We start from the raw sequence: 8,886 nt of genomic DNA, 5'->3' as shown, positions 1-8,886 counted from the left end.
TTCTCATGCTGTGTTTTTCAGCTCCATCAGGTCATTTATGTGCTTCTCTACACTGGTTATTCTAGTTAGCAATTCGTCTAACCTTTTTTCAGGGTTCTTAGCTTCCTTGCATTGGGTTAGAACATGCTCCTTTAGCTCGGAGGAGTTTATTACCCACCTTCTGAAGCCTACTTCTGTCAATTCGTCAAACTCATTCTCCATCAAGTTTTGTTCCCTTGCTGGTGAGGAGTTGTGATCCTTTGGAGGAAAAGAGGCATTCTGGCTTTTGGAATTTTCAGCCTTTTCGTGCTGGTTTCTCCCTATCTTTGTGGATTTATCTGCCTTTGGTCTTTGATGTTGGTGACCTTCAGATGGGGTCTTTCAGTAGACATGCTATTTCTTTCTGTTTGTTTGTTTTCCCTCTGACAGCCTGGCCCCTCTCCTGCCAGTCTGCTGGAGTTTGCTGGAGGTCCACTCCTGACCCTGTTTGCCTGGTATCACCAGTGGAGGCTGCAGAACAGCAAAGATTGCTGCCTGAGTTTTCCTCTGGAAACTTCTTCCCAAAGGGGCACCTGTCAGATAACAACCAGAGCTCTCTGTATGATGTGTCTGTCGGCCACTACTGGGAGGTGTCTCCCAGTCAGGATACACAGGGGTCAGGGACCCACTTGAGGAGGCAGTCTGACCCTTAGTAGAGTTCGAACACTGTGCTGGGAGGTCCACTTCTGTCTTCAGAGCTGTCAGGCAATGACATTTAACTCTGCTGAAGCTGCACCCCCAGCTGCCCCTTTCCCCAGGTGCTCTGTCCCAGGGAGATTGGGGTTTTATCTATAAGTCCCTGACTGGGGCTGCTGCCCCTTTTTCAAAGATGCCCTGCCCACAGAAGAGAAAGCTGGCAGTCTAGGCACAGCAGCCTTGCTGAGCTGCAGTGGTCACTGCCCAGTTTGAACTTCCCAGCGGCTTTGTTTACACTGTGAGCATAAAATCACCTACTCAAGCCTCAGCAATGGTGGACGCCCCTCCCCCCACCAAGCTTGCACGTCCCAGGTCCATCTCAGACAGTTGCTGTGCTGGCAGTGAGAATTTCAAGCCAGTGGATCTTAGCTTGCCAGGCTTTCTGGGGGTGGGACCCACTGAGCCAGACCACTTGGTTCCTTGGCTTCAGCACCCCTTTCCAGGGGAGTGAATGGTTCTGTCTCACTGGCGTTCCAGGTGCCACTGATGTATAGGAAAAAAAGAACTCCTGCAGCTAGTTCAGTGTCTGCCCAAATGGCCACCCAGTTTTGTGCTTGAAACCCAGGGCATTGGTGGGGTAGGCACCAGAGGGAATCTCCTAGTTTGCAGGTTGCAAAGACCATGGGACGAGCACAGTATCTGTGCCAGAGTTCCTCAGGCTCAGTCCCTCACAGCTTCCCTGGGGAGGGGAGAAAATTCCCTGATCCCTTGCACTTCCTGGATGAGATGATGCCCCACCCTGCTTTGGAACACCCTCTGTGGGATGCACCAACTGTCCAACCAGTCCCAGAGAGATGAACTGGGTAACTCAGTTGGAAATGCAGAAATCACCCACCTTCTGGGTCTATCTTGCTGGGAGCTATAGACCACAGTGCTATTTGGCCATCTTGCCAGCAATCCTCCAGCTCTTTAGTTTAATTAGGTCCCATATGTCAGTTTTTGATTTTGTTGCATTTGCCGTTAAGGTCTTAATCATAAATCTTCACCTAGACCAATGTCCAGAAGAGTTTTTATTATGTTTTCTTCTAGGGTTTTTACAATGTGAGGTCTAACATTTAAGTCTTTAATCCATCTCAAGTTAACTTTTATATATGGTGAGAGGTAGGGATTCAGTTTTATTCTTCTGCATATGGCTAGCCAGTTTTCCCAGCACTATTTATTGAATATGGTGTTCTTTCCCAATTGTTTGTTTTGTTAACTTTGTCAAAGATCAGTTAATTGTCAGTATGCAGCTTTACTTCCAGGATCTGTATTCTGTTCCATTGATCTATGTATCTATTTTTGTACCAGTACCATGCTGTTTTGGTAATTATAGCCTTGTAGTATAGTTTGAAGTTGGGTAATAAGAAAAAGCCTCAGGCTTTGCTTTGTTTGTTTGTTTGTTCTGCTTAGGATTGCTTTGGCTATTTAGACTTTTTAATTCCACATGAATCTTAGAATTAGTCTCTCTAATTCCATGAAAAAACAATGTTGGGAATCAGATAGGAATTGCATTGAATCTGTAGACTGTTTTGGGAAGCATGGTAATTTTAACAATTTTGATTGTTCCAGTTCATGAACATGGAATGTTTTCCCATTTGTTTGTGTCACGCATGATTTCTTTAATCAGTGTTTGTGGTTCTCTTCATAGATATCTTTCACCTTCCTAGTTAAATGTGTTCCCTGATATTGTGTGTGTGTGTGTGTGTGTGTGTGTGTCTATTATAAGTGGGACTGCATTCTTGATTTGGTTCTCAGGTTGAACATTATTACTGTATAGAAATGCTACTGATTTTTGTACATTGATTTTGTATTCTCAAACTTTACTGAAGTTGTTTATCAGGTCAAGGAGTGTTTTGGAGGAACCCTAAGTGTTTTCTAGGTATAGAATTATATCATCAGGGAACAGATCATTTGACTCCCTCTTTTCCTACTTGAATACCTTTTATTTTTCTCTCTTGCCTGACTGCTCTGGCTAGGACTTCCTGTACTATGTTGAGTAGGAGTGGTCAGAGTCTACATTCTAGCCTTGTTCCAGTTCTTAGGAGAAATGCATCCAACTTTTGCCCATTCGGTATAATGTTCACTGTAGTTTCCCATACATGGGACTTCTTAAATTGAAGTATGTTACTTTGATGCCTACTTTGTTGAGGGTTCTTATCATGAATGGATGTTGAATTTTATCAAATGCTTTTCCTGGGTCTATCAAGATGATAATATGGTTTTTAATTCTGTTTGTGTGGTGAATTATATTTATTGATTTGCTTGTGTTGAATCATTTTGCATCACAGGTATAAAGCCCACTTTACTGTGAAGAATTATCTTTCTGGTGTGCTGCTAGATTTGGTTTGCTAGTATTTTGTGGAAGATTTTTGCATCTATGTTCATCAGGGGTACTGGCCTGCAGTTTTCTTTTTTGTTGTTGTTTCCTTGCCAGACTTTGATATCAGGATGACACTGGTTTCATAGAATGAGTTAGGGAGGAATCCCTCCTTCCTGATTTTTTGGAATAGTTTCATTAAGATTGGTACCAGCTCTTCTTTGTACATCTGGTAAAATTTGGCTGTGAATCCCTCTAGTCCAGGACACTATTGATTGGTAGATTTTTATTACTGATTCAATTTCTTAACTCATTATTAATCTGTTTAGGATTTCAAGTACTTCCTAGGTCAATCTTGGGAGGCTGTGTTTCCAGGAATTTATTCATTTCCTCTAGGTTTTCTAGTTTGTGCACATAGAGGTGTTTATAGTAGTCTCTGAAGATCTTTGTATTTCTGTGGTATCAATTGTAATATCATCTTTGTCATTTCTGATTGTGTTTATTCAGATCTTCTGTCTTTTTTTCTTGGCTAATTTACCTAACAGTTTCTCAATGGGTCTAATGGCCCAATTCTTCCCTTCACTGATCCTTTGTATGGGTTTTTTGGACTCAATTTTATTTAGTTCTGCTCTGATCTTAATTGTTTTGTTTCTTCTGCCAGCTTAGGGTCTACTTTGTTCTTATTTTTCTAATTCATTTAGATGTGATACTAGATTATTAAATTGAGATCTTTATACCTTCTTGATGTAAGGATGTAGTGCTATGAGCTTTCCTCTTAACATTTTGCTGTATCCCAGAGATTTGGTATGTCATGTCTCTGTTTCCACTTGTTAGAGTTCTGACTTAATTTTGTTGTTTACCTAAAAGTTATCAAAAGCAAGTTATTTCATTTCCCTGCATTTGTGTTGTCTTGAAGATCTTCCTTATATTAATCTCAAATTTTGGGGCACTGTGGTCCAAGAAGATGCTTGATATGATGTCATTTTTAAAAAAATGTATTGGGCCTTGCTTTATGACCTCGCATGTGATTAATACGAGAGAATTTCATGAAGAGAGAATATCTATTCTGTGGTTGTGGGTGAAGTATTCTGCAGATATCCCTTAGGTCTATTTGGTGAAGTGTCAAATTTAAGTCCAGAGTTTCTTTATTAGTTTTCTGCCTTGATGATCTGTCTAATGCTGTCAGTGCAGTGTTAAAGTCCCCCACTATTATTGTATGGACATCTATCTCTTTTCTTAGGTCTAGTAGTATTTGTTTTACAAATCCGGGTGCTCCGATGTTGGGTGCATATATATTTAAATTACTTAAATCTTGTTGAATTGAACTCATTATTATTATATAATACCCTTCTTTGTCTTTTTTTTTTTTTTACTATTGGTTTAAAATCTGTTTTATCTGATATGGGAATAGCCACCCCTGCTCTTCTTTGGTTTCCACTTATGTGACAGATTTTTCTCCATGCCTTTACTTTGAGCCTATGGGTGTCATTGCATGTGAGGCTGGTCTCTTGAAGGCAGCAGAATGTTGGGACTCATGTTTTTCTATCCAGTTTGCCTCGGAAAATGTATATCTTTAGTGCTCTGGGACTTTGAGAGCAGGGTGCTCCCTGCCTCAGAGCTTCAGGGAAGGCAGCTTAACAGAGGCAAGATCAGAGTTGAGACTCAGGCTCAGAAGACAGCTGAGCCTTGGCTTGCAATAGTAGTAGGTGCAGAGAAGAGCCCTCAAAGCAGAGGAACGAGGAAGGGTGGCTGAGACATAGTCGGGTCTTCTAGGGTCTGGGATGTGGGTGCCTGCAGTTCCTGCTTTCAGGCTTATTTCATGGACTAGCACTAAGCCCTTGTGGTGGCAGATTTTTGTTTGCTCATGCAATTCAGGCTGCTGTCCAGTAGATGGCACTTAAGAGTAAGAGCCGGCAAGGTGGCTGGTGCTGAATGGATGCATTCGCCCTGAATACATCAGGAAGAGATTATGATGGGATGCATTGAGGTCCTGAGGCAAAGAAAAGATGGGTGCTGCAAATCTCCATCCTGAGCCGACAGGAATGCAATCCACTTTCCTATGATGCCCCTGTCACAGGACCCATGACCTTCTGTTTATAAAGACTTCATTCATCCTTTGGTTCCCAGCCACACTGTGGCTGGGGGCTGTGGATATGCGTCTCTGATGAATATCACTAAAATGGGGCCTGAAGCAGAGCCTCTTCCCCTAGTCCATGGTAGGCAATTCCATGGCCTGTCCTCCATTGCCAGCATGCTGCTGCTCTGTGTAGGATGAAGGAGTTAGGTCCTTGCCTTCATGAAAGCTGGAAGCAGGAAAAGGCTCAGTTTCAGCAGGGGTGGTGCCACCATGAAGAGCACTTTCCTTGACTTCATGCTCACCATCCCTAGCAGGAAGGACCACCTTTGCATCCACAACAGTGTATGGTGGGGGAAGTGGGAGAAGACCCCCTTCCTAACATTTGTTCCCAGTCATCAATGATGCCCCCTGCAGCAGTGGGCCCCACTGCCCCACATTCTCTTTATCTTAACAGGGCCTTTGGCAGGATGTGCTTCCTTTCCTCTTCCTTTAAGGGCAGCCCACCCCAAGGGTTAGACCTCTAGGGAGTCCCACAACTCCATGGGGACCTGCCATGCTAGCCAAAGTGAGAGCAGGGGAGATATGGTGGTATAGTGACTGAAGGGCAGAAAATCCTCAGGCAGGGCAGTAGCACCATCGATGCACACTCAGTATGGTGCCCACAATCTCAGTTTGCTTCTGAGGGCAATGTAGGCATGCCTGCACAAACTGGCCAACTAGTTTGCTGTCCCTGGTGAGTTCTCTAATAGCTACGAATAGTGTTTCCCTGGGTCAAGAGCAAAGAGGTGCTCTCCAAAAGTTAGGTGTTCAGTAGATTGTCACAGGGGAGAGAAGAGCAGAGAAGCACTCCCACCTACACTTTCCACAGGGCTCTGAGTTCCTTGGGGGTTGATCTCGGCCAGACTCTTGCTGCTTTCCTTTTCCATGCCCCAGCTTCTTTCTGTGGGCATGATGACAGGCCCTGGCTCTTTTCCCTCTGTTTTCAGTTCAGAACTTGTTCATTTAACAGTAACTTAGACCTTCTTCCTAAGGAGATCTGGCATCCCACGTCCCTAGTCCGCCATCTTGAAAAAAAATGGATTATCTTTTCAAGTGACCAAAGACTGAAAGGGAAAGATGTTTTGGATCTGGTGTGCTGCTTAAGGGGGTTTACTCCTCAAGGTGTCACTCTTGTGTCACTTCTTCCCTTTTACATGGCTCACTAAATCCAGGAATCACGAGCAGTTACGGCACTAGAAGAACAACCCTTCTTATGTGCCCACCAGGGTAAACAAGCTTCCCTGCATGTTCTTCTTGGAGATTCCCTGGGGGACAATCACACGTTACAAGCCATGAACTCAATTGCATGTTACAAGCAATGAAGTCAAACACTTCCGCAAGACCTTAATTACTTGAGGTGCCTTTCGGCAAAGAAGGAAACTTTCCCTTATCCCAGGACTCATCTTCATCCTCAAATAAAGTTTCTCATTGGTTTGGCTCACTCTTAAAGGGACTTTAGATATGCCAAATGAATGAAGCTTCAGAGTTCAGTCAGTTTTTAAATAAAAAGTATTTATTCCTTAAATACTTCTTAAATATTTCTTATGCTATGAAACATTCACCTCTTCTTTTCAGAGAAGGAAACTACTTCCTTCCCTGACCAAAACTGTGATGAAAGGAAAGGACGTACAAACTCTAAAGGGTAGTTCAACAAGCAACCTGCAACCTTAGAGAAAAGTAAAAATCACAAATCCATGAACAGCAAAATTGTTAATATATACAGAAATATTCTAATATTATATATACTCTAATGTTGTGTGTGGGTGTGTGGGTGTGAAACTCCTACCTTAAAAGCAGAGCTTCAATACTAGCTGCATCAAATGTGGAACTGGATCACTCAAATAAAGTCTGAATCTCAAACCAAAATTAGACAGATTCGAAACCCAAGAGGAGCCATGGCAGAGATCCCTGTCAGTCCTGGCAAAGTTGGGTGAATGAAAAGACATTCATGTTGGCACCAAGGCCTTGGTCGATGACACAACAGGAGTGATCACTTGAGGCTCACTTTGAGTCCCTTCAAGGTGGCTGAATGTCAATCTAAAATAATCAAAGGGTAAAAATATAGTTTAAAGTTTAGGGATAGGTTGACCAGGAAGCACAGAGTCCAAAGAATGGAGGTCAGTATTCCAAAGTGTAGAAGTTTGGGATCATTCCTATCGACAAATTTCAGGGAAGTTTAACAGAATCTTAAAAAGGTATACTGCATATTTACAATGGTCTGATTAGTTGAGGTGGTCTTTCTCTTTGGGAAAGGTAGATTTAACATTCCACAGTGAAGATGTAAATATCAAGGGATTTTGGTTACTGTCTGGTTTCAGAAACAGGACAATAAAGGAGGCAGGTAACTGATAACAAAGATCAGTGATTGGACAGGGGGATGTCTGATCTCTGGTCTCTCCTAGTCATTTATAGAACTAGAACAATGAGGAAGAGAGTTAAGCTATAATCTAAGAAGCAGAATTGTAAACATGCTACATGACTCAGTTTCCAGGGCTTAGCATCCCCTTTGGCATAATACATTTAGAAAGTCATAAAATTTTATTTTATTTTTTTACAAAAACGAAAAGAATCAGTCATGAGCCACATTCTTACTGCCATGAAAACTCTGGGGAAATGCTGGTGGCACCTGAAGCCCTGGAAGCAAGCTCTTTGGGCAGAATGAGGAAAAACATTCACCAAGTGGGCCTTGTAGCTGAGATGAGCTTACAAGAGCTGCAGAGAGCAGGGGCTGAGATGGAGATCTGAAAGCAGGAGCTCCAGGAACCCACATCCCAGACCCTAGAAGACCCGACCATGTTTCAGGCACCCTCCTTCGCTTCTCCGCTTTGAGGGCTCTTCTCTGCATCTACTAATTTTGCAAGCCAAAGCTCAGCTGTCTTCTGAGCCTGAGTCTCAGCTCTGATTCTGCCTCTGATAAGCTGCCTTCCCTGAAGCTCTGAGGGAGACAGCACCCTGGTCTCAAAGCCCGAGAGCATGGACACTGGCTGAGTCTCTTTCCCCAGCATTAAAGATAGACATTTTCTGTCTTTTTCTTTCTCTCTCCTCTTCTGACACAGGTTTGGGAGCTCTTTCACCTCACAGAACCATTGTCTTCCCTGCCCCAGGTCACACCAAGCTCAGAGCTGAATTCAGAGCAATAATGTCTTCCCTGCCCCAGGTCACACACCAAGCTCAGAGCTGAATTCAGAGCAAGAATGACCAGAGCGTCTATAGACTTGGCCCAGACTTCAGCCTGGAGGTACAAGAACAGCCTGTCTCCTCTTCTTTTCAGGGCTCAGGAAGGCTCAAAAGCACATTCCACCTCCACCACCACCACTCCTAATTACTAGCCAGCTGAACCCAGAGACCAGAATATAACCACCAGGATGTATCAGGACACAGTCTATGCCTTCCTGGAGTGGCTCAATCACGGGGAGCCTGAAGCCCCTTCTTCACACTCCAGGGGCGGCACCCTACCTAGGCCCAAGGAGGGCCTTCCTTCCTGGTTAGTGCTGTCCTCTGTTCTTTATTGGGCTGATCCAGGGAATGTGTTCAGCCCTCACCACAGACCCTGGGGATCAGATTGTCCTTCAGGCTCCTGGCTTAGTCTGGGCCAAGGATCTGACCATGGGAAGCACAGGAAGATGAGTTCCAGGCAAACCCAGGAGCAGGGTTCTCCAGGGCCCCAGGGGCTGAGCAAGGAAGCTCTCCGGTGGTTTGGGAGTAACCATCACCAGGTCTTGAATGCTGGTCCAAAGCGGGGCAGGGCAGTGTGAAG

This window comes from Trachypithecus francoisi, unplaced genomic scaffold (assembly GCF_009764315.1).
Source record: "Trachypithecus francoisi isolate TF-2019V2 unplaced genomic scaffold, Tfra_2.0 Lachesis_group9, whole genome shotgun sequence".
NCBI classification, from domain to species: Eukaryota; Metazoa; Chordata; class Mammalia; order Primates; family Cercopithecidae; genus Trachypithecus; species Trachypithecus francoisi.
The sequence above is the reverse complement of the archived record's forward strand: the minus strand, read 5'-3'. Positions refer to the sequence as shown.